Below are 25,550 nucleotides of genomic sequence, written 5' to 3'. Positions count from 1 at the left end.
TTAGTAAATACCATGCACCCTGTCTTTTAGGATGTAAGCCCTACATAGGGGTAACAATAATATTTAAAATAAATGTTTTTATCTGTCAAAAGGGTTTATTCCAACAGAGGACAGTGCAAGTTGTGCACCGTTACAGCCAGGCTACATTGGAAAGTCTGAAGCCATGTTTGCACTCCCACTATAGTGAATGGAACAACAGGGGCTGCAGCCCACTAGTGGCATTTAAAATCTGGCCAGGGGTATATTTTGTACCATATACTAGGGATGTATAGGCAAGTTAATCATACCAATTAGTGGTATGCCAGTTCATCCATGTTTAAAATGGAAGCACCAGCCCTTTACTGGTGTTATAGTGTAAAGTGCACAGAGTTCTGAATGGATACAAAAATATAGGATCCAGCAAAAGGAAAAAAATCAGGTGTGACCAAGCAGAATTGTCTGCATTTGCCACACTGTTTGCAGTGTAACATTTCCCACACCACTATTATGTTAAGTTTCAAAGCTGTGGAAAAATGTCTATCTCTTTACTTACAGCACGCCTGGTGATTTATCAGACTGGGCAAATATTTTATGACACTGGAGTAATAAGAGTAATTTCAGTAATTGCTCATTTCTGTTGTGATACAAAATTACTAAACTATACGCTTACCCCAACTTAGTAATTAAGAGTTTTGAAGAGTAACTTGGTGCAAAAATCCTACCGCAGGAGCACAGGCACAATGATCTAGGAGAGAGCAAACAACTGCTCGCTATTGCAGTTCATGTCCCGTAGCATTTACTGCTATTTTCTTAGCACAAAATGCATCCTCAGGCCCTTGCTAAATGCTGAAATATACTTCTCACATAATTGTGCATAATTAAGAGTAATTTGATGAGATATAATGCTAGAGAGAATTATCTCAGTTACAACTACCACTAGTGAATCAGCAGTGTCACTCTACTTTTCTGTGGTATTGATACCAAGTTTAGGCCTTAGCACATGACACATTTTTTGAGACATTGCACCTGAGATTTAAAGTGACAATCTCTACCTCAATCCTGGATGTTGAATTCCTTCCTTCTCCTTATTCCTTAAAAATGGAGTTTCCCATTACGCCTCATCCTTGAAAAGAAGTATAAATTCTTCACTAATACATTCACTAACTTGTGAAGGTTTCTCCTCATGCTTCTACTCCCTCAGTCAAATTCTTTGTGTTTTATTCCAAATTCAAATCTCTTGTTAATCCCACATATCAAAAAGTGAGCAAAGAAGTTGGTTTTATTCTTCATTATCTAAAATGTGTGACCCTTTATTCCTTGTGAATATGTCCAAACATGCATTCATTTATTTGTAATGTCTAGGCTTAAGTACCCAAGTCCTACATTACTCCATGAAACCATTCTTCATTCAGCTCAGAAAGTTCAACACAAAAAGCAAAGAATGTTCACATTACTTACATTATACTGGCTCCAGATGCCACTCAGAATTCAGATGAAGATGTGCTGCACAGTATATACAGCCCTGCGAAGTTCCCCATGTTCGTGCATGACACACTACACCATCCAGGTTTTTTCTTTGAATTCTAGGATTTACAGTTTTACCATTATAAGACAGGACTACAAGTTCAAGTACTCAAATAAAGTATCTGGACAGGAGCAGCACATCAAGCAGTACATCAGGTTTAGGCCATGAAAACTTTGCAGCTTTGTACACAAGGCCATTTATGTCCGCTTTTCCTAGTTAACCTTATGACAGTCTCCAGCTGTGAGATGGGGCTGAGAATCTCTGTTTAAGATCACTTTAGCACACAAACATTTGACCATATTCTGAAAATGTTGTGTGACTGTAACGGAATGAATGGAAGAGAATACTCCTAAGTTGAGCAGAGTAGGACAGAGGTACTAATCACTGGAGGATCTCACACCTAATGTACCCCATTCTGAGAGTGTATTATGGAAAGGACACACTGGCCCGGTCTGCATTGTGTTGAACATTTAACAAGGTACACCTCATTGAGACCAGGGCGATGCCCCCTATAACTATGAGTGTAGAACTGGTCCATCTTTCACTGTACAGGTGGCACCTGCTTGTACTTCAAAGTGGGGACTCTGGGACTTGACCTTCTCTGCAGGGCACCCACAAATTGTTTACCTTTGGCCTCCATTTTGTGTGGAATTTGTTTTTGTTGGCTTTAGTACTCTGCACTTTACTGCTCCCTACCAGTGGTCAAGTGCTTGTGCTCACTCAGTGAAACATGGTTAAATTGGTTTACACCTGATAGGCATAATTAATTTACTTATAAGTCACTGGTAAAGTAGGATACCATAGTCTCTTGTAAATTGAATGCTATTACTGGACCTTCAGGACTGATTGTGCAGCTCACATATATAGCACCTTAAAACATGTCCTAGATGTACTGTTGAACCTTAAATGCAGATTTAACCATCAAATTCACCTTGGCAAGATAACCCCCTTGCCAAGCCTTAAACACCTCTTTTGTTGTATATACATCACTCCTAAGAAAAGGCCTTCTCAGCCTATAAGGCATTGTGCATTGTAATTTAAAGGTTGGACATGTACTTTCAAAGTTTTATATGTCCTTGTAGTAAATAAAAACTCCTATATTCATGTTTCACTACTGTGAGGCCTACCTGTCCTAAGATAAAATTGGGTTGTCTTATTACATATAATAAGTGTTAACATTTAATTGGGACTAGGTAAGCATTTCATGCTTGGTATCTCTGAGATTGTAATTAAAAATCCTCTTTAATTGTAAAGTCAGATTTTAAAATACAGTTTTGAAAAGTTCACTTTTATAAAGTTGGAATTTCCATGCCTTAGCAATTTGCTGCTTGCAGCCCAGACTAGGTCACATGACTGTGTGTAGCTGACAGTTATACTTTGTGAATTCCTCCCAGACAGTCACACAATAAATTGATTAATTGTGCCTGAATGGGCCATCCACTGGCAGGATGGCGGCAGTGGTGGAGCTGGGCACAACCTCATTCAAAATTTAATTAGCTGTGCTCTGCATTCACACAAAGGGCTCTACAACTGATCATTATCACTGTAGCTAGCTTGGAGCCAGGACAGGAAAGTCAGTTAAAACCAAGCATGTTAAAGAGAAAGCTTGAGAAACGTCTTCCAAATTCAAACACTGGGTATAAAAATAAGACCCACTCTACAGTTCACTTTCTGGACCTGCAGTGGGACTTTTAGAGGACTACCTGCTGCTGTGACCTGCTGGGCACTCTGCAAGAGTGTTAAGCCATATCTAGAAGGACTACCATGTTGCCTGGACTTGACTTGAACCCTCAGATATCAGTCCTACTCTTTGAGCCCTGCATCTTTCAAGTTTGCTAGTCTCTGGTTCACAGCCACAGGGACATCAAAGGCCCCTACCATTGTGGACCCACACCTGGACCTTGAGCGAGTCTTACCAGTCCTGGATCCTTGGTTGTAGTGCTAAATGTGCCCAGAGAGGCATTTTGTCTAAAAACTGCTCTGAGTACTGAAGGAAGACCAGGAGAACCTGCTTGTCGATCCACCTGACTTCGTGGCCCACTACGGTAGCAAATCCTTTTCAGTCATCCTTTATCAAAGGGGTTTCCGAGCCCCTGTAAATGTCTTTGTCTACAACTTTCTGCCTTGTCCCACTGGAGAGTTGTGATGTCTAAAAGATAAACTAAGTCTTAAGATAGAAAACTTCACTGCATCTTTGACACAAGGCTGCCCGACAAGGATGCTCCCTTCTTTGACACTGACCGCTTACCTTTACCTTCTTAGATCTTTTTCCTTGAACATTCTTCTATGTTTAAAGGTAAACATTGGCTGGTTCCAATCTCTTTCTTATATATGAACAGTACTCCATCGCAGTTGGTCATATTCTTCACCTTTGAGCCAGTCTTGCTTGACTTTATGTCCACAGTTGGTGCTTCATCTTTTAGGTGCTAGTTTTTGCAATTAAATTTAAAAATTAAAAATACCAGCTCTACTGATTGCTTTTTTGTCATTTTGATTTCAACTAATTTATTAAGAATTATTGTTTGTGTGCTGCATATATATTTCACACATTTCCTTAAAATTAGGCCTGACTGCTATTTTGCACCATGCTACCCAGGGTTACACACGGGTTTATTAAGTGACTTTTTGTGGTTCAGCCTGCCATGGACTGTGGCTGTTGCTTGATCAGGGCTCACACTTCAGTCAGTCAACAACTCAAGTTCTCATAGGGATAGAGATCCTTCTGCAGGAGTGTGTAGTTGGTGACTGTATCTCCTGCAGGGGGATGCCTGGGGCTACATGGGACCCCTATTAAACCCTCCAAAATGACTTGATGCTTGTACTGGCTTTCTGATGGCCTTTTTGCCTTGTTGCTTAAACTAAGACTCTTGCTTAGCCATACAAGGTTTGCCTTTACACACATGGGTGAACTTAGTTCAATGCAACAGCAAGTGAATGTAAAGAAGCAGGTTGTTGTAGCCAACCTCATTCAATATGTAGTTGAAATGTTTTCTCTGTGTTTAGGTTACTAACAGTCCCTAAACAGGGATCCAGGGATGCAGTGGTAATTAGAAAAATCCAATGTCTTTCTTTACAATATCACGCACATCAGCTGAAATAACACTTTGGCCCTTTCATACAACCCTGGCGGTCGGTGATAAAGTGGCGGTAATACCGCCAACAGGCCGGCGGTAATAAATATGAAATCATGACCATGGCTGAAACCGCTCAGACAAACAGCCACTTTAACACACCGACCGCCAGGGTGAAACTAACAGGCACCACGGCGGTAACCGCCAACAGCCAGGCGGAAGACAATGTACCACCTACAGTAATATGACCCACCTATGCGCCACCTTTTCTGGGGTGGTACCAACGAAATCAAAAGCCTGGCGGAAACACAGCACAGAAGGGAAACGACTCACCTTTGGACACTCAAGGAAGAACCATGCCGCCATGGATCCTGGAGTTGCATGTCTTACCCATGCTCTTCTACCTTCTGCTCCACTATGAACACCAACCCGGGGAAGAGGACCACAGTGAGTACTGCCGCCTAGCACACAGGGGAGGGAGGGGAAAAGAGAGAGTAACACACACATGCAACATGCTATACCCCAACACCATACACACAAGAAGATGAAATAGCATTACATATTCACCCCATACCCCTCAGGAATAATGCAAGGATAAAATGAATTGATTAAAGTGAGTGTAATAAGATAAAATACTATAAATATATGCATCCAAACCAAAAGTATATACATATTTACAATGCAAGGGACAATGCCTAGTCCTCAATGTCCGAGGGCCACAGAGCCACATCACAAAGTCCAAGGCCCAACCTCACTCCTGCAACAACACAGAGAGAACACTGCAGGGGCATCAGGTCAAAAATAGACAGGGGGCGCCTCAGCGGGAAGATGGTACAACACCGCTGGTCCTGGATGGGGCAACATGCCCTGTGCTTGGTCTTGGGGAGTGCAAGGCCACTGGATCTGGAGGGGGCATTGTGCCCAGTGTGCTTCATCCTGGGAAGGATGGGGTGAGTGGATGGCTTCTTCCACTGGTTCTGGAGGGGGCATTGTGCCCAGTGAGCTTCATCCTGTGGAGGATGGGGTGAGTGGCTGGCTTCTTCCACTGTTTCTGGAGGGGGCATTGTGCCCAGCGAGCTGCATCCTGTGGAGGATGGGGTGAGTGGATGGCTTTTTCCATTGGTTCTGGAGGGGGCATTGTGTCCTGTGATGCAGATCTTGGGGAGTACAAGGTCCCAGTCTCTCACCTGGGTGTCAGACTCACAGGATTTGCAGGGGCCAGGCCACACAACAGCCCATGAAAGCAGGACTACACACTGTCTGCCGGCGGTGCTAGCTATTAAGTGGTGGCAGTAGTGGTGCTGCTGCTGATGATAGTGGTGGGGGAGGCTCCAGCCCATCCCCTGCAGCCTTGGAAGGCTGCCCACTGGGGCTGCTGCTGGTGGTGGTGGTGCTGGCAGTGATGCTGGTGGCGGTGCAAGCAGTGGGGTGGGAGGCTCCAGCCCATCCCCTGCAGCCTCGGACGGCTGCCCACTGGGGCTGCTGGTGATGGCAGTGGTGCCGGCAGTGGTGCTGGTGGCGGTGCTAGCAGTGGTGGGGGGAGGCTCCAGCCCATCACCTACAGCCTCGGATGGCTGAACCACCATGGTTGGTGGTGGGGGCTCCGACTGAGGCCCAGCACCAGGCCTCTTGTCCTTTTTGCCTGCTGGTGCAGGCCCCTTGCCCTTCCTGCCAGCAGCTTGGGTGCCTCCTTGCCCTTCTTTGCAGCAGCTGGGGGTGTCTCCTTACCCTAGTTTGCAGTAGCTGGGGGTGCCTTCTTGCCCTTCCTTGCAGAACTTGGTGCAGGCACCCTATCAGTGTGGCTGCCTGGTGCCAGGGATCCTCTCCCACCTGGTGTAGCTGTGGACACTACTGTGCCCCTGGCCTGGGTGGCTGAGGTGCTTGGCTGGGTTCTGACCACCCTGGCCTGACGTGAGGGACGTGGTGGGGGAGGGCTAGGGATGAGGTCAAAGGTGGAGAGGAAAAGCTTCTTCTGGACATTGGGGTGGGAAGAGGGAGATGGTCTGGGAGTGGAGGTAGACGGAGTGGTTTTAGGAGGTGTCAGTCTGCTGTGTTTGGGTGCAGGTGCATAGGCTAGGTGCTTTGTGAAGAGGATGGCTGTTGGGCGGCTGAGTGCTTGCATTTGTGTACTTTGGGAGGAGGGAGCACAGACACAGTGGGAGGGGACACAAGAGATGTGTGCATGGAAGTGGGGGTGGTGACTGCCTGTGAGGGGCATGTCCTGATAGGTGTGCTGGTGATGGGGGTAGTGGATGAGGATGTAGTGCATGCAGGTGTGAGTGTAGATGCAACTGGGAGGGATGTGGACAATGAGGAGGAGGGGGCCACAGTGGAGGCAGTGGATGTTGGTATTTCTGCATCTGGATGGTGTTTGTGTGAGTGCCTCTGGGATGAAGTGTGGTGCTTGTGTTTGCCATGTCCACTCTTGTGTGTTGTCCTGGGTGCATGCTTGGGAAAGTTTGGGGTTGAAGGGAATGGGATTGGGTAGAGGACGTTGGAGGGGGAAGGCTAGAAACAGGGACAATGGGTGCCATCAGAGAGGAGGCCAGAGCCTGGATTAATCTCTGTTGGGCCGCCATGCCAGTGCGAATGCCTTCCAGGAATGCATTTGTCTGCTGCAATTGGGCTGCCAGCCCCTGGATGGTATTCACAATGGTTGACTGCCCAACAGAGATGGATTGCAGGAGGTAAATAGCCTCCTCACTCAGGGCAGCAGGGCTAACTGGGGGAGGACCTGACGTGCCTGGGGAGAAGGAGATGCCCACCCTCCTGGGTGAGCGGGCACTGGAAACACATTGAGGAGCTGCTGGGAGGGCGGTGGAGGTACAGGGGTGGAGGCTGTAGCTGGGGTGGGTACAGAGGTGTCCACCACCACCAAGTAGCTCCCATCAGAGGAGGAATCCATGTCAGAACTGTTCCCTCCTGTCTCCACCATGGTGCCCCCCTCACCCTCCGTCCCACTGGTGCCCTCACTGTTGGTGGATTCGGCCTCCTAGGCCCTGTGGGATGCAGCTCCCTCCGTTGCCGGTGCCACAGCTCCTCCGCCAGATGATGCTAATGCACATAAGGACAGGGTGACAAAAAAAAAAGGGGGGGGAAGAGACAAAGGATACACTTGGTCAATGGCACAAACAACACCACTGTTGGCGTACACAACACACACACACACAGGGAACAGCCCTACGCACTATGCAATGCATTACCAGTCACAATGCTAGTCACCAGCCCATGGATAGGGATACCTAACGCCACTTGCAGCATACCTGAGACCCACAGACCCCTGCCCAGTAGTGGATGCCGAATAGCTTGGTTGGAGGTATTTTACATCAGCACCCTGGCCAACATGGGAGCTACTCTGCAATTTCAGGCCTGGCCTAGGGGCACCCACAGGCGCACATCACCCACCCGGATACAACCCCACCATGCCCAAGTTGTATATTGGGGCACTGTACTCACCCCCTTGCTGCTGCTGTGATGCCCCCAAGTGCCCATCCAGCTCCGGATAGGCCACCGCCAGTACACGAGCCATCAGGTGGGTCAGGATTCGAGGGGCACCCCTTCCTCGTTGGGAGGCCATCCCGAGCTGGGCCTCTGCCATCTTCCATGCCCAACATCTCAGGTCCTCCCATTATTTGTGACAGTGGGTACTCTGCCTGCCGTAGACCTCCATGGTCCGCACGTCGTTGGCCCACCATATACCCTTTTTCTGATGGCTGCTGACATGCAGGGAAATGGACACAGGGAAAGATATTAATCCGACCATCCTGCCTGTTACACTCATTGCCCACCATGCCCCTTCCTATCCCCATTAGCACAGTCATGGCCCACCATACATGCAGCACGCTGCCCAGTGCCCATCCACTCCCCCTACATGTGGCCTTCACACACAGCACTCCATGCATTCACGCCCCATGCATCATACTCACAGTGTACTCACCTGTTGGTCTAGAGGCCCATACAGCATTCAGTACTGGGGTAGGACCCCATCCACCAGTCGCTCCAGCTCCACCGAGGTGAAGGCAGGGGCCCTTTTCCCAGTGACATGAGCCATGGTCAGTTCCAGACACAGGTAACAGCAGCACTTTCAGTGTAGGTCATCTCCTGTTGAAGGCCAGGTAGCAAGTGAGTGAACACATAGAAAATGCCAGTCACGTCCACAGCGGTGCATACCGTCACCGCCGGCGTACATCACCATTGGCCACTGTAACCTATAGGGCCCAATGTTAACCAATGAGGAGTTGCACGGCGATTTTCAACCACCTCCTGCAACAGCGTACAACGTCAATGGAATTACCTCATTTCCACCTGTCCCTCGAATACAGGACAGGCGGACGCCATTTGGGGGGGGGGAGGCAGGCCATGGCTCCTAACTGCGTAACAGTACACATACGCACCATTTGGACCTCTCCAAAAAATACTGTTACAATCACGACATGCATTAAAGTGTAGTGGTTGGAAATAAGAGATACTAAGCAGCTGTTCACCATTTTGCCCCATAGATTGCAACTGCTGCAGATGAATAGGAGATGGAGACACTCCCCCCCTCCATGACCCTGGTGGACTTGGCAGCAATTGAGGATAGGCACATTATCATCACCTATAGACTGGACAGGGCCCCAATCACAGAGCTGTATGCCCATTTGGAGCCTGACCTGATATCTGCTATCCATCACCCCATTGGGATCCCCCTCTTGTGCAAGTACTATCATTGCTGCATTTCCTGGCAACTGGCTCATTCCAAGTGACAGTGGGCTTGGCAGCAGGAATGTATCAGCCAATGTTCTCAGTAGTACTGACCAGAGTGTTGTCTGCCCTGATTAAACACATGTGCAGCTACATCATTTCCCCCAGGTGGAGGATTTGGCCATAGTGAAAGCTGATTTCTATGCAATGGGATGTATCCCCAACCTTATTGGGGAAATTGATGGTACACATATTGCATTCCCCCCACCCCCTGGGGAAATGAACAGGTGTTCAGAAATCGAAAGAGCTTTCACTCCATCAATGTGCAGATGGTGTGCCTGGCGGGCCAGTACATCTCCCATATCAATGCAAAATATCCTGGGTCTGTGCATGATGCCTTAATCCTGAGGAATACCAGCATCCCATATCTGATGGCTCAACTCCAGAGGCACAGGGTGTGGCTAATAGGTGAGCCCTGGTTCTCACCCAGTGGATGTTGGTGTATGGGTGTAGTGTGGGCCCTAAGGGTTGGTGTGTGGCTAACAGTTGTCCCTTGATATTTGCAGGTGACTCTGGTTACCCCTACCTCTCATGGCTACTGATCCCTGTGAGGAACCCCAGGGCAAGGGCAGAGGAACATTACAATGAGGCACATGGGTGAACAAGAAGAATTATAGAGAGGACCTTCGGCCTCCAGAAGGTCAGGTTTTGTTGCCTTCATCTAACAGGTGAATCCCTCTACTACTCACCCAAGAAGGTATGTTGCACAACTTTGCCTTACGTCACCAGGTGCCTTTTTGCAGGAGGAAGAGGCTGGAGATGGCCTTGTGGCAGCAGTGGACCCTGCGGACAGTGAAGATGAGAAGGCAGAGGATGAGGATAAGGACAACAGAACATCAATTATCCGTCAGTACTTCCAATGACACACAGGTGAGACAGTACAACTGCACATTTCTATGACTATTGGTGTATCTTTGTAGCATTGGCATGCTGACATTAACTTCCTTTTATCTCAAATTACTGTCACCTATGGTTTGTCATTTTACAGATGTTGGTGATGTAACAAAGGTGTACTGATGTGTTGACTACAGCCAGCTACAGGTCATTATTTCTATGCTCTCACAGTGTACAGTTCATTTGCAGCGGTGTGACTGTTTCCATAAATATACATTGTCAACACATAAAATACCAGTAGTCGAGTTGTGTTCAAGCGTGTTTATTGTAGTGCTAAGAAAATGAGGTCAAAGTGCAATGGAATAGGGTGATGATGGAGGAAAGTCCAGGGTATTGTTCCAGTCTGTTTATTGCACAGGTGCAGTGTCCAAGGAGCCACTGGAAGGGGAGCAACAGCAGTTCAAAGTGGACATGGTGACTGAGTGGGATATAAAGGGGTCACTCAGGAGAGTTTCATTTCCTGGCAGGGGTCTTGGCAAGTGTATCTGGTTTCTGTCTGGGTTGCAGGGAACATTTGTGGGGTAGTTCATCTCCTGTAGGGGGAGGGATGCTGGTGGCCTGTGGGTCCTGTGGTGGGGTCTCCTGCCCACTAACGGCAGTGGACGTGGAGGGCTGGTCAACGGACTGGCTAGTGGTAGGGCCCGCTGTTGTGCTGTTGCCTCCCTCATGATGTTGGCCACGTCTGCCAGCACCCCTGCTATGAGGATCAGGGTGGTGTTAATGGCCTGTAAGTCCTCCCTGATCCCCGGATGCTGTCTTTCCTGCAGCTGCCTGTTCTCCTGCACATTGTCAAGGATCCGGCCCATCATGTCCTGGGAATGTTGGTAGCCTCCCAGGATCTAGGAGAGTGCCTCATGGAGAGTCGGTTCCCTGGTCCTGTCCTCCCCCTGGCACACAGCAGTCCTCCCAGTGTCCCTGTTGGCCTGTGCCTCTTGTCCCCTGAATGGTGTGCCCACTGCCACTGATCCAAGGTCCCTGATTATCTTGGGGGCGAGGTGTGGCCTGGAGTCCCTGTACAGGTGGGCACACTGCTGATTGACTTGTCCTGGACGCAGATGTGGGTACGCTGGGTGAGTGCTGGGGTGTGGAATACTGAAGGGGTAGGCTCTGTGGTGGTCTGTGAGTGGGCTTGTGTGACCGGCTGTCCAGTGGTCCCTGATGGGTCAGGTAGATCATCCAGATCCTGAAGTCCAGAGTTATTGTCATTACTGGGTGCATCTTCTGTTGGGGGACTGGATAGTCATGGCACCTCCTATCCACTGACATTGGCTGTGGTATCTGTGTGGATGTAAGTGATGTATTATGCTTCATGTGTATGACAAATGGTACATCCCTGGATTCCCCCCTATCTTTGGATACTCACCAAAACCAGAAGAACAGTCACCCAAGCCCTTGTAAGCAGCAAGCTGGATTACGGCAATGTCCTCTACACAGGAACCACAGCCAAACTCCAGAAGAGGTTGCAACGCATCCAGAATGCCTCCGCACGCCTCATCCTGGACATCCCCGGCCACATCACAGATAACCTGAAAAACCTGCACTAGCTCCAAGTCAACAAGAGAATCACCTTCAAACTCCACACCCATGCTCACAAAGAACTGCACAACACCGGACCAGAATACCTCAACAGACGATACTCCTTCTATACCCCGACCCGGCATCTCCACTCCGCCAACTTCGCCCTTGCAACCGTCCCACACACCTGCAGAACTACAACTGGAGGTAGATCATTCTTGCACGTCGCCGTCAAAATGTGGAACACTCTTCCCACCCACCTTCTCCAGACCAAAGACGTCCTTACCTTCAGGAAACTTCTCAAGACCTGGCTGTTCAAGCAGTAGCAGCACCTCCCACCTCTTCTCCCTCTTCCCCCCCTCAGCGTCTTGAGACCCTCACGGATGAGTAGTGCGCTTTACAAATTACTGATTGATTGATTGGGGTTCCCCTGCCACCTCTTGCTTGTGTATGGTGATATATTGTGGGATTGTTAGTTTCGCTATGCTGTGCATGCATTTGTGATGGGTGTCCAAATAGGGCTGGGAGGGCTGTTCATGCATTGGTATAGAATAAAGGGCTTGACATTGGGGTAGTCATATGTGTAGTTGTAGTATGTGGGATGGGGTGGAGTGATGGGAGTAAGGATGAGGTTGTGAGATGGCCTGCAGGTAATGGGGGGGTGATAAGTGGTAAATGTTGACTTACTAGTGTCCAGTCTTCCAGCTACTCCAGTGAGTCCCCCGGGATGCAGTATTGCCAAGACTTGCTCCTCCCATGCTGTGAGCTGTGAGCTATGGACAAGGAGGTGGGGGTCCACCACCAGTCCTCTGGATGGTAAGCTGGTGCCTTGCTGCTGTGGAATGTACCTTACCCCATAGGCCGTCCCACCTCTTCCTGATGTCCTCCCTTGTTCTTGGATGCTGTCCCACAGCATTCACCCTGTCCATGATTCTCCGCCATAGCTCCATCTTCCTGACAATGGATATCTACTGTACCTGTGCTCCAAACAGCTGTGGCTCTACCGTGACAATTTCCTCCACCATGACCCTTAACTCCTCATCAGTGAAACAGGGGTGCCTTTGCGGGGACATGAGTGTTGTGTGGTGTGTGTTGGTGAGAGTGTGTTGAGTAATGTGGTGGGGTGTGTGATGTGGGGCGAGGGAGGGATATATGGGTGTAAGTGGTGTGTGTCTAGTTGTCGCAGTGGTCTTGGTGTCAGTCTGGTGGCAATGATTTGTATTCATAAAGGGTTGTGGGTAATGTGAGTGTGTGTTTTATAGTGGTGTGGTGTGTGTATGAGTGTCAGGTGTGTAATTTTAGTTTTGGCCAAAGTGGAGTTGTTTTGTATATGGGTGTCCATTCTAAGCCAGCAGTATGAACTGCCAATGGTTTACTGCCATTGAATGTCTGCTGTGGTGAGTCATGGGTCATAATGTGATGGGCGCTGTTTTGTTGGTATAACGGTATGGGTGTTGGGACCGCCACTTTTGCACTGAGCTTTGGGATGGCAGATTTGTGTATGTGGCTGTATTCTGTCAGATTGGTGTGTGTGTGTCATAATATGGTGAACGGATATTCGCCACTGCGGCGGTATGTTGGCGGCCATCAGCCTGGAGGTAAGCGGCATTTACCGCCAATGTCATAATGAAAGCCATAGTGCCTATGCTATCTTCAGAGGGTGTTCCCTCATTTGCATGTGTGTGGGGCTACATGCCCACAGTGTATTATGGATGAGAACAAAGATGCTGACACAAATTCCCTGAGGCCCAACTCCATCTTGAGCAGACAGAGACTCAATTTTTTCTATTTTTAGACAATCATTGACATGCCTGCCTTTGACACAGAGGATGTCTCTCCTTATCTTTCTAATAACCTGTGAAAATGGCAAGACATTCTGACAATTACATCATAAAACACCTGATGTGCATTCAATGACCCTGATACGACAGGCCGATATGACACCCTGATAAGACATTAGTTTTGGGACAGTACCTTGCTATCTCTATCTCAAGGTCAGAAAATAACATAAACAATGTAGTCCGAACTGACATGTTTTACCCCACTTATTTATAAGAATGCATCCAGGACTAGCACATTGATGCACAAATGTTATGCAAGACATTCTTGTTAATGCCAGCATGCCAATGCTACAAAGATACACCAATAGTCATAGAAATGTGCATTTGTACTGTCTCACCTGTGTGTCATTGGAAGTACTGACGGATAACTGATGTTCTGTTATCCTCATCCTCAGCCTCTTCATCCTCACTGTCCTCAGGGTCTACTGCTGCAACAGGGGCATCTCCTGTTTCCTCCTCCTGCAGAAAAGGTACATGGCGTCTGAGGGCCAGGGTGTGCAACATGCCACTACTATCTGTCTGGCCTTCTCAGGTGAGTAGCACAGGGATCCACCTGTCAGATGGAGGCCCCTGAACCTGGCCTTCCGGAGGCCGAATGTCCTTTCGATGATCCATCTGGTTCAACCATGTGCCTCATTATAACGTTCCTCTGCCTCTGTCCTGGCATTCTTCACAGGGGATAGCAGCCACAATAGGTTTGGGTAGCCAGAGTCACCTCCGAGTAGCACATTTAGCCTCACACAATGCTATGGGGTTAACACCAGAGGCATCCACTAATATTCCTGAACACCTGTTCATTCTGCTGGGGGGGACAAACGCAATATGTGTACCCTCAATCGCCCCAGTAATATTGGGGATCTGTCCGATTGCATGGAATCTGGCCTTTACAGTGGCAAAATCTTCCACCTGGGGGAAAGCAATGTAGCTGCACATGTGTTTTACCAGTACAGACAACACTCTTGCCAGCACGATTGAGAACGTTGGCTGTGACATTCTTGCTGCCAAGCCCACTGTCACTTTGAAAGAACCTGTTACCAGGAAATGGAGCACTGATAGCACTTGCACAAGATGTGGGATCCCAGTTGGATGACGGATGGATGAGATCAGGTCAGGCTCCAATTGGGCACAGACCTCTGTGATTGTAGCCCTGTCCAGTCTGTAGGTGAGAATAATGTACCTGCCCTCCAGTGTAGTCCACCAGGGGTCTGTACAAGGGGGTATGTCTCCACCTCCTATTCATCTACAGCAGTAGATATCTAAAGGGACACAAGAATGAGTAGGCTGTCACAATTGGAACAATGAAACCACAACTGCAGTCCACATGGTGCACTTATGTGCTGGGACAGTGTTAGTGGCGAGGTATTTGCCAATCTAATCTGTGATGCATTTATTGTCTATATTACTGCTTCCCCCCCTAAAATGGCATCCGCCTGTCCTGTATGTAAGGACAGGTGGAAGTGAGGTAACTCCACTGACGTTGGGCGTCGTGGTGGAAGGCGGTCTTGCACCGCTGTGCAATTCCCTATTGGATGATATGGGGCTCTATGGAGTACAGTGGCCAATAGGGATCTGCGCCGGTGGTGACGGTGTACACCACCACGGACGTGAGCTCCATTTTCTATCTGATCCTTTACTTGTTTCCTGACCTTCAACAGGAGAACACCTACACTGCGTGTACTGCTGTGACCTGTGTCTAGAAGCTACCATGGCCCGTGTGACTCAGGAAGGAGCCCAGCCTTCACTTCGGAGGAGTTGGAGCGACTGGTGGATGGGGTCTTACCCCAGTACAGACAGCTGTATGGACCTCCAGACCAACAGGTGGCTACACTTTGGGCACAATGCATGTGGGAAGGATGCATGAAGATGTGTGTGCAAGCATTGTGTAACGGTGGTTGGGGGATGGGGGAATTTCTTTTGGCAGTGTACATGGTGTGCGCTGTACGATGTGTGTGCTAATGGTGATGGAAACGGGTATGGTGTGCCATTTGTGTAACAGGCTGCACTGTTTGTTTAATGGTGTTCTCCTTCCTCTGCAGGTCAGCGCCCATCAAAAGAAGAAAATATGGCGAGCCATTGCCAAGGATGTGCGGACCCTGGGGGTCTATGGAAGGTGGAGCACCCATTGTCAGAAATGGTGGGAGGACCTGAGATGCTCAGCACGGAAGAAGGCGGAGACCCAGCTGGGGATGGCCTCCCAAAGAGGAAGGGGTGCCCGTCGGACCCTGACCCCCCCGATGGCCCACATACTGGCGGTGGCCTACCCTGAGCTGGATGGGCGGTTGAGGGAATCACAGCAGCCACAAGGGGGTGAGTACAGTGGGTATCATTAAAAGTTTTGGCAGGTGGGGTGGTATCCGGGTGGTGAATTCATGTTAGTGGGTGCCCCTAAAGCCAGGCCAGACATTGCAGCATGGGTCATCTGAAGGGTAATGGGTGTATGGCAAATACAGGTAAACTAGCTTGTTAGAAGTCCATTTCAGGCAGGGCATCGTGGGTCCCAGGAGTGCTGCAGTTGACGATGTGTAGTCCTCATCTTCCCTTAGTAACCAGCCATATCACTGGTAGTGCAATACATAGTGCTTACGCCTTTTCCCTGTGTGTGACTGTGATGTGTATGCCAATAGTGGTGTTGGTGCTGTCATTGACCCAGTGTATCCTTTGTCTCTCTCCCCCCCTTTCTTGTTTTGTCATCCTGTCCTTGTGTGCATTAGCATCATCTGGCAGAGGAGCACGGGCACTGGTGACTGAGGAAGCTGCATCCCCCAAGACCCAGGAGGCAGGGTCCACTGACACCGAGGGAACCAGTGGGACGGAGGGCGAGCGGAGCACCACGGCAGAGACTGCTAGTGACAGCACACACTCAGCTACCTTCTCCGGTGGGAGCTCCCTGGTGGTGGCAGACACCTCTGTGATCCCTGTACCAGCACCACCCTGCCAGTAGCACCACAGCGAGTTGCTCGCGCCCGCTTACCCAGGAGGGTGGGAATCTCCTCTGCCCCAGGTACCTCAGGCCCTGTCCCAGTGAGCCCTGCTGCCCTGAGTGAGGAGGACATTGACCTTCTGAGATCCATCTCTGTAGGACAGTCAACCACTGTGAATGACATCCAGGGGCTGGCATCCCAGATGCAGCAATGCAGTGCACTCCTGGAGGACATTCACAGTAGATTGACGGCTCAATAGAGATCAATTGAGGCTCTAGCCTCCTCTCTGACAGCAGCCATTGTCCCTGTTTCTACCGTCCCCCTCCAACTACCACTTCCCAGTCCCATTCTCTTCAACCCTAACCCATCCAAGGCACACATACAGATGAGCATGCACACAAGACAACACACAAGAGAAGCACAGGCAAACACAAGCACCACACTTCATCACACAAGCACTCACACAAACACCATACTGTTGCAGACATGACAACATCCACTGCCTCAATTGTCTCCCCTTCCTCCTCCTCCTCCCTCCCAGTCATGACCACACTCACACCTGCATGCACTACATCAACATCCACCACCAGCATCACCACACCAAGCAGCACACACACCTCACTAGCAGATACCTCCACAACAGCCATGCATGCGTCACCTCTGTCCTCTCCCACCCTGTCTGTAGCCTCTTCTAAAGGACAAAAATGCAAGCACTCACACACCCAACAGCCATCAACCTCACATCAACATACAACCCATGCACCTGTACCCAAATCATACACCTCCCACAACCACTCCCTCTACCTCCACTCCCATCACTCCTCCCTCCTCCCGCCCCACCATCCCTAAAAAACTTTTCCTTGCCCAACTTGACCTCTTCCCTCCCCCATCCTGCCTGTATGAGCAGGGTACCAAAGACCCAGCCCTGCACCTCAGTGAAACAGTCCATGGGGACAGTGGTGACTCCCCCTACTCATGGTGTTAAGGATACCACACCTCCATCGAAGAAGGCGAAGGAGCCTGCACCTCCATCGAATAAGGGGGAGAGCCTGCACCTCCAGGCAAGAAGAGGAAGGAGCCTGCACCTCCATCCAATAAGGGGATGAAGACATCCACTCCTGCCAGGAAGGGTAAGGAATCCACACCCCATGTAGTGGAGGCTGTCAGGGTGACACTTCTACCACCACACAATGTCACGGTGCCCCCACCACCAGCTGTGGAAGTGCAGCCATCACCAACTGCAGAGGCTGCCCAGGATGCACCTCCATCCACCACCCCACTGCAGCCATCACCAACTATAGAGGCTGATCAGGAGGATCCACCATCCACCAACACACTGCAGCTGTCACCGCCAGCGGACGTCATGTAGGCCACCCTCCAGGGGCTGCTGTATGAGGAGCCCCCCCACCATCACCAGTGGGGAAGTCACCCACCTGAGAGACATGGCCTTGCACTTCACACAACAGAGCAATGGGCATGTTGTCCCATCCAGAACCAGTTGGAAAGTCACCCTCCTGAGAGACTGTGACCTTGCACTCCCAAGGACAGAGCAATGGGCATGTTGCCCCATCCAGAACCAGTGGGAAAGTCAACCACCTGAGACACTGTGGCCTTGCACTCCCAGGAAGAGCAATGGGCATGGAGATGCATCCAGAACAGTGGGCTTGTTCCTGCATCTGAATGAGGTGCCCCCACCTGAGGTGCCTGCCCACTTGCGAACTGATGCCCCTGCAGAGTTCTATCTGGATGAATTCAGGATTCAGGTTGGGCCTTAGACTGTGCCCTGTGGCCGTGTGGGCCCTTTGAACATTGGACTGGGCAGCGTCTCTTTATGTACATATCTGTTTCATTGACAAATTGATACATTTTTTAGATGTTGATTTAAATACAATCACTTTTGTCCATTCCTGTTGTCCTTGCATGATTCTGCTGTGAATCATGAGCAAATAGTTTTTTGTGTGCAGCTGGTCGTGTGCATGGTGTGTGTGTTGGGTGTGTTTCGTTAGTGTGTGTGTGTCACTCTCGTTTTCCTCCATCCCTCCCTCCCTCCCTTGTGTGCTAGGTGGTTGTACTCATCGTCATCATCTTCTTCGCCATTGGTGTTCCAGGTAGAGCATAACGTAGAAGATCATTGGGAAAACATGCAGTTCAGGTTCCATGGCAGTGTTCTTCTTCCCTGTGTCTCCAATGGTGAGTCAGATCTCTTCCATGATTTGTTTCCGCCAGGCTTTTGATGGCGTTGGTACTGCCCCAGAAAAGATAGCAGTTTGCAGTGCCTAAATATGGTGGGTGTACTTTGTCTTCTACCTGGCTGTTGGCGGTTACCGCCATGGTGATCGTTGTTTCCGACCTGGCTGTTGGTGTGGTACATTGGCTGTCTATGGGAGTTCTAACTGCCATGGTAATAATTTGGCGCTAATAACTGCCAGCCTGTTGGCAGTATTACGGCCACTTTATCACTCAGCGCCAGGGTCGTAATGAGGGCCTAAATATATGCAGCCACTATCAATACTAGAGTATTGGCCACATAAGAGTCCACAGCCCCTACTATAATACAACAGTGACCTGGGGGTATAGAAAACAGGTACACATGCTGATTGCACCCCCGGGCACTGTATGCTAAATGTGTCAAAAATCTAGGTTTCTTTTTGACAGTATTCAATCCCTTTCCTCCAAAGTCATCTGTATTACCACTAACTTATTTTTTATTTTCTGATGCTTAAGAAATGTATCACAATTCTCCCCATGACTTTCAGAAAAAAGGATTGTTCAGGCAATCAATCTTTTTCATGTAAGCTACAGGAATATATGGTATGCTTCCTTCCCACAGGCACAACTTCTAAGAGAGAGACAGCGACTGCCGGCCACTATTATATTCTATCCTGTATCAATTAGTTAGATTTTCTTAGCACAAAATGCGTCATCCTCGGCAGATGTCAGGTATTCAAAAATGCCTTAGACGTCTCATCCACGGCATTTCCTGCCATGCTCAGTATCCGGCTTACTGAGACTCAGCTCCCTATTGTACCTGGATACTTTTTATGGTCCTCGGTCTGGTTCACAGTGACTTTTATTTTACATTCTTTATTCTGCCTTTTTCATTTCTAGAACCCTGACTGCCCCTTCTATTTTGCAAGTATCAATTTACTTCATCTTCCTTCTCTTCACCAAAGTTTAAAGGATTTCCTATGTTGGTGTAAATGCTTTAGCAGTCTATCTCAAGCTCTATACCTTCAACCAAATAACATTCACTTCGTAATATCCCTCAAGAGCTACCTTTGATCCCTTGGCTGTTTTCCTTCTCACCTGATAGCTATCTATGCATATTAAGTGTTAGAACATCCTTTTTGTAATACTTTACAAATGTATACATTTAAATTCAAATGCATCCAAAGCTCAAACAATGACCATAGTGTCTGACATTCACTGACAAGAGCAAATGTCTTATTGTTGCTTACTCCCACACTTCCCTTTATAATAAGCGCATCCCACATGTGCAAATGGCTGGAACGTATAGGAAAAAAGCAGTCTGAAGCTAAGGTCGTGTTCAGTCAATTTTTGAAGGGCGGTTCTCACTGAACAATAACTACCAAATACAGACATTTAGTAAAACTAATATAATTGGAGAGTTTGCGAGATGCAACTTGTTACCATTATACGTTGACACTTCATTTCTATTGTTGCTCAAAAACAAATTAACCTAGACTCAAGATGCCATTTGAGGTCCACTTTTGGAAGAAGAGCAGGGCATCATGTTTTATTAGGTGAAATCTTTCATGGAAGCCTCCTTGGAAACTGGCTCAGTCTCTAAACCCTTGAAACAAGGCTACTTGCTCCCACCCTTTAAATAAACCCTCTCTGGATGCAGAAAGTCTGGAAAATCTTTTGGTTTCAGTCAATTTTCACTATACTGACATCACCCATATTATTGTAACATATCTTCCGATGGGTGTCATGCTTCTGTTCTATTTGTGCTTGTCTGTCTAAAATATGTAATTGGATGAGCAACCACAATCTTAGAATCAGCAGAGACAACAAATAATTCTCTGCCCCTCCATTCCTTCAGCCTTTTTGAAACTCCCCTTTGGCAAGCTGAATAGGGATTACTGTCTGTCTCGGTAAAGAAAATAGGCACTAAATATGACCAATTTCTAACTCTCTATTGATCTCAGTTTTAGTGAAGTCTTGTTTCTTTCAAATACATTTCTTATGCATATTTTATACTACTTTACTTTTCTCGGATGTTGTGGCTATTGAATGCATTTTTGTCCGTTCACCTGGACTTTAACAATTCAATTTATCTTGATCTTTGCACTTATTAGATTCGAAGATTGCAGTTAGTCAAACCTTTTACTATAAGAATATCCATACACCTCTGTCTGTGTACAAAACAAAAGCATTAGTTGCAAGCTATTATTGTGCCGGAGACTGGGGTCCAAATGTGCAGGCCTTTCAAAAAATGGAATACTCATTCCTGAGGTGTCTGCTACAACTAGGAACTGGGACACCAATGGTAATTCTCGGAACCATATTGGGAATGACTTCTGTGGCAGTTTATATCACTTCCACTCAATAAGTTACTTGATACACCTCTGGATTATCCCCACTGTTGTAGAATATCAAAGAGTGTAAGGGACATTCTGAGATGCCAGAATTGCAAAAGTTTGCCATGGTTGAGAAACATGGAGCACACCTTAAAGACACTATAGAGATAAGGCTCTATCCTGAAAACATGACTAAAGCTACTTTTCCATTTTTGTGAAGAAAATATGGGGATTTCATGTGGCTAAAGCACAAGGCTTTAAATAGGCCTGAGCCTGGACATCCAATCCGCCAGCGGAGTTCGCAGAATTTGGGCGCTTCGCGCTATGCAGAGTTATGCAGAGTCCCCAAATTCCGCTATCCAGCGTGAAGCAGAGTTCTTTTACGCATGCGAGGTTGGGATTTGGCACTCTCTTGTGAGCACCACAATACTTCTAGGCCACCAGCAAACAGGTGCAAGACTTTGCGTTCGATCACCCTGTTTTCAGCCTCGGGTGCAAGACTTTGGGGGTCATTCCGACTCCCGCCCGCCGCGGTCACCGCGCGGCCGGCGGGAGCCGCCAGAATACCGTTCCGCGGACCGCGGCGGTGATTCTGACTTTCCCGCTGGGCTGGCGGCCGGCCGCCTTCAGGCCGCCCGCCAGCCCAGCGGGAAAGAGGCTTCCACGATGAAGCCGGCTCGGAATCGAGCCGGCGGAGTGGAAGCTGTGCGACGGGTGCAGTTGCACCCGTCGCGTATTTCACTGTCTGCGTAGCAGACAGTGAAATACATTTAGGGGCCCTCTTACGGGGGCCCCTGCAGTGCCCATGCCATTGGCATGGGCACTGCAGGGGCCCCCAGGGGCCCCGCGACCCCCCCTACCGCCATCCGGTTCCCGGCGGGAGAACCGCCGGGAACTGGATGGCGGTAGGGGGGGTCGGAATCCCCTCGGCGGCGCAGCTAGCTGCGCCGCCTTGGAGGATTCCAATGGGCGGCGGTACACTGGCGGGAGACCGCCAGTGTTGCCGGTCCGACCGCGGCTTTACCGCCGCGGTCAGAATGCCCATTGGAGCACCGCCGGCTTGTCGGCGGTGCTCCCGCGGTCCACCAACCCGGCGGTCATTGACCGCCGCGGTTGGAATGAGGGCCTTTGTGTTTAGTCACACTGCTTCCGGCCACAACGGCAGCCAAAACAGTCCTGCTTATGAGTATAAATGCACATGGAGTAGATTTTCTACCCCAGATACATCTAAAGATAGTCAATAAGGGTTGTTTGAGTGAATTTCCTTCTCCAATAGACCCTTCAAGCTGTTTTTTGGATTGAGAAGCCCTAAATTTGTTTAAAAAAGGAAGGAAGTGCCACAAAGACTTTAACATCCTGTTCCTATCGAGCAGGCTCCTTCCAGTCCTTTGTCAATCTCCTGGTCACTCTGTCTTGAATTTCGAGGTGGAAGGATCACTCTCTTTGTCTCCTGGATATACCTTTGGATGTAAAGACTTTGTTTTTGCAAAATCACAAATAAGTTTTTAAAAAAAACTATTGAATAATGGTGTTTGCTTGCTCAGGGACCACTGCCTGCTCTGAAAAAATTAAAAGAAAACTTTTCATTTTTGTTTTTGAAATGCATAAAAAAAAAAATACTGCTTTATTTAAAAGCAGTCACAGACATGGTGGTCTGCTGACCCCAACAAGCCACCATCCCTGTGAGTGCTGCAATTCCCAAGAAATATTCAAGAGATAGGTCCTTTGCGACCCCATTGCAAATCACAAATAGTGTCATCGACACTGTTGTACATCCGGTTTCGCGACTCGCAAATTGCAAGTTGTCAAGACTCTCACTTTGCGAGTTGCAGAACCAGATCTTTGAACATGTGGCCCAAAGTTCCTGGTTTGCATCAAAATTACATGCCGGGTGACCGCAGAGGAGGAGATGCGTGGAAAATGAAGGGTGTGTGTAAGAATTCTGGGCGCACACAGACGATGCGTCAATTCTGGCATGCAGGCTTGAATCCTCTTTGTGATGCGGGTCTTTTGACATCCAGGGATGATGCAGAGAAATCCTGGGCGTGCAGGGTAAAGTCACAGGGCTGTGTCGATCCATTGGGAGATGCGTCAGAGTTTCTGTCACACGGCAGGTGCTGCATCGGTCCCCCACGCAGGAAGTTAGGCTGCATCATTCCATTTCAGTGATGCATCGATCCGGTCGGCTGTGCGTCGAAGTTCGGTCGCAACGCTGGCGCTCCACTTGGGGAGCTGGACTGCATCGTTCGGGGTCAGCGATGCAGTGATTCTTTCACTGCGAGGCAAGCTGTGCATCGATTCCAGCAGGCTGTGCGTCGATTTTCACCGCACAAGGAGTTTCTTTGCAGAGATTAAGGCGGTCATTCCGAAAGTGACAGTCGGCGGTGAAGCGGCGGTAAGACCGCCAACAGGCTGGCGGTCTTTTTTTATGAATTCTGACCATGGCGGTTACCGCCATGCCCAGCCGCCGCTTCACCATTCCGACCGCCACGGCTGTAACAACCGCTGGGCTGGAGACCTGGGTCTCCAGCCCAGCGGTCGTCATATACCGCCGGCGGTTTTCCAACCCGCCTGACCCCGGCTTACTCCCATAGATTTCATGCGGTTTGGGACTGCCATGAAATCCATGGCGGTAAGCACTATCAGTGCCAGGGAATCCCTTCCATGGCACTGATAGGGGTCTCCCCAACCCCCACCCCGACTCCCTCCCCTACCCCCCAACACCCCTGCCACCCCCAAAAGTTTGCAGGACCCCCGTCCCCACCCCGATCCCCAACATATACACACATACCCCCCTGCATTCATGCACACACTCATGCACATACACACACCTCCCTCATTCATGCACGCACTCATGCACATACACACACCCCCCGCATTCATGCACGCACTTACACGACCCCTCAACATACACACACGCACACACCCATGCACGCACACAACTCACAACAAACCCCCCAACCCCTCCACCCCCCTTCCCTAGGGGACGATCACCTTACCTGTTCCGGTGATCCTCCGGGAGGGAACGGGACCCATGGGTCAGCTCTGCTGACACCACCACGCCAACAGAACACCGCCACAGCGAATCACAGGTCGTGATTCGCTGGCCGGTGTTCTGTTGGCGTGGTGGTGGAGGTGGAGCTACCTCCACTTCCCCGCCTGCCGCCAGTATGGCTGTTGGTGGCTCTTCGCCCGGAAACGGGCGGAGCGCTGCCAACGGTCATAATGGCCTGTGCGGAAGCCCGCCAGCACTGGCGGTCTTCCGTACGGCGGTCCCTCGGTGGTCTATTGAAAAGACCGCTGAGGTCGGAATGACCACCTAAGTGTTTTTGGCTCTGAGACTTCAGGAACAGGAGGCCAGATCAATCCAAGCAGTTGGAGAGCACTTCTCAGAAGAGCCAGAGGCCAGCAAGGCAGCAGGGCTAAAGCAAAGCATCAGTCCTTCTCAGAAAAGCAGTCCAGGTGAGTCCTTTTGGAAGCCAGGCAGGTCCTCTTGGCAGGTTGCAGGTTCTGGGGCAGAGTGTCTGTCCCAAGGAGTATCTTGAAGTCCAGGAGTGTCTACATTGGTAGTGTCAGAGTCCAAGCTTATATACCCAAAAGTGCGTATGAAGTAGGGGAGACTTCAGATAGTGGTTTTGAAGTGCACCCCCAGTAGGGGGTTTGGCAGTCCATTGTGTGAGGGCAGGCCACTGTCAATTGAAATGTAAGTGTCAGGCCCTCCACCTTCCCAGCCCATGAAGACCCACTCAGTATGCAGATGTGTGCAGGTGTGACTAAGCAGTCTGTGTTTTGGGTTGTCTGTGTGAAATGAACAAGGGAGCTGTCAAGCAGACCGGCACAGACGTGGATTTTAAGGCACAGAAGGATTCAAGTGCAGAGAAATGTTCACTTCCTAAAGTGGCATTTCTGAAATAGTAATAATAAAATCCAACTTTGCCAGTAAGCAGGATCTTGTATTATCATTCTAGCCATACTAAATATGACCTGTCTACCCCTTTCTGATCAGAATCTACCACTGAAACTGGTTATGAGTGTAGCCTTTATGTTAGCCTATGAAAGGAGAAGGCCTCACAGCAGTGGAAAACAAATTTGGGTGGTCTCCACTACCAGGACAAATAAAACACACAGATATATGTCCTGCCCTTTACCTATATAGCACCCTGCCCTCTGGGTTACCTAGGGTTTACCCTATGGGTGACTTATATGTAGAAAAAGGGAAAGAACAAAGACAACCACTGCACTCATATAGCGTATTGCTCCGTTACAATAAATATGCACATTGCATGTCGTAAATCCACAAATAAGTAATGCAGAGTCCTTCATTGAGTTCCAGTAGACCATTTAATTGAACTGTAGTCATCACTTCACAGTTACATCCAAATAGGTACAGCCAGTACAATCCAAATAGATACAGCCGACACGTGTTTCATCAAGGCTGAAAATACATATAGTAATTGCTTTTGTGAGATGTACAAGTATACTGGAACAAAGGCATTAAAGAGAGTGGTACAGAGGTG

Source organism: Pleurodeles waltl, chromosome 6 (genome assembly GCF_031143425.1).
Source record: "Pleurodeles waltl isolate 20211129_DDA chromosome 6, aPleWal1.hap1.20221129, whole genome shotgun sequence".
NCBI classification, from domain to species: domain Eukaryota; kingdom Metazoa; phylum Chordata; class Amphibia; order Caudata; family Salamandridae; genus Pleurodeles; species Pleurodeles waltl.
Note: the sequence above shows the minus strand (reverse complement) of the source record.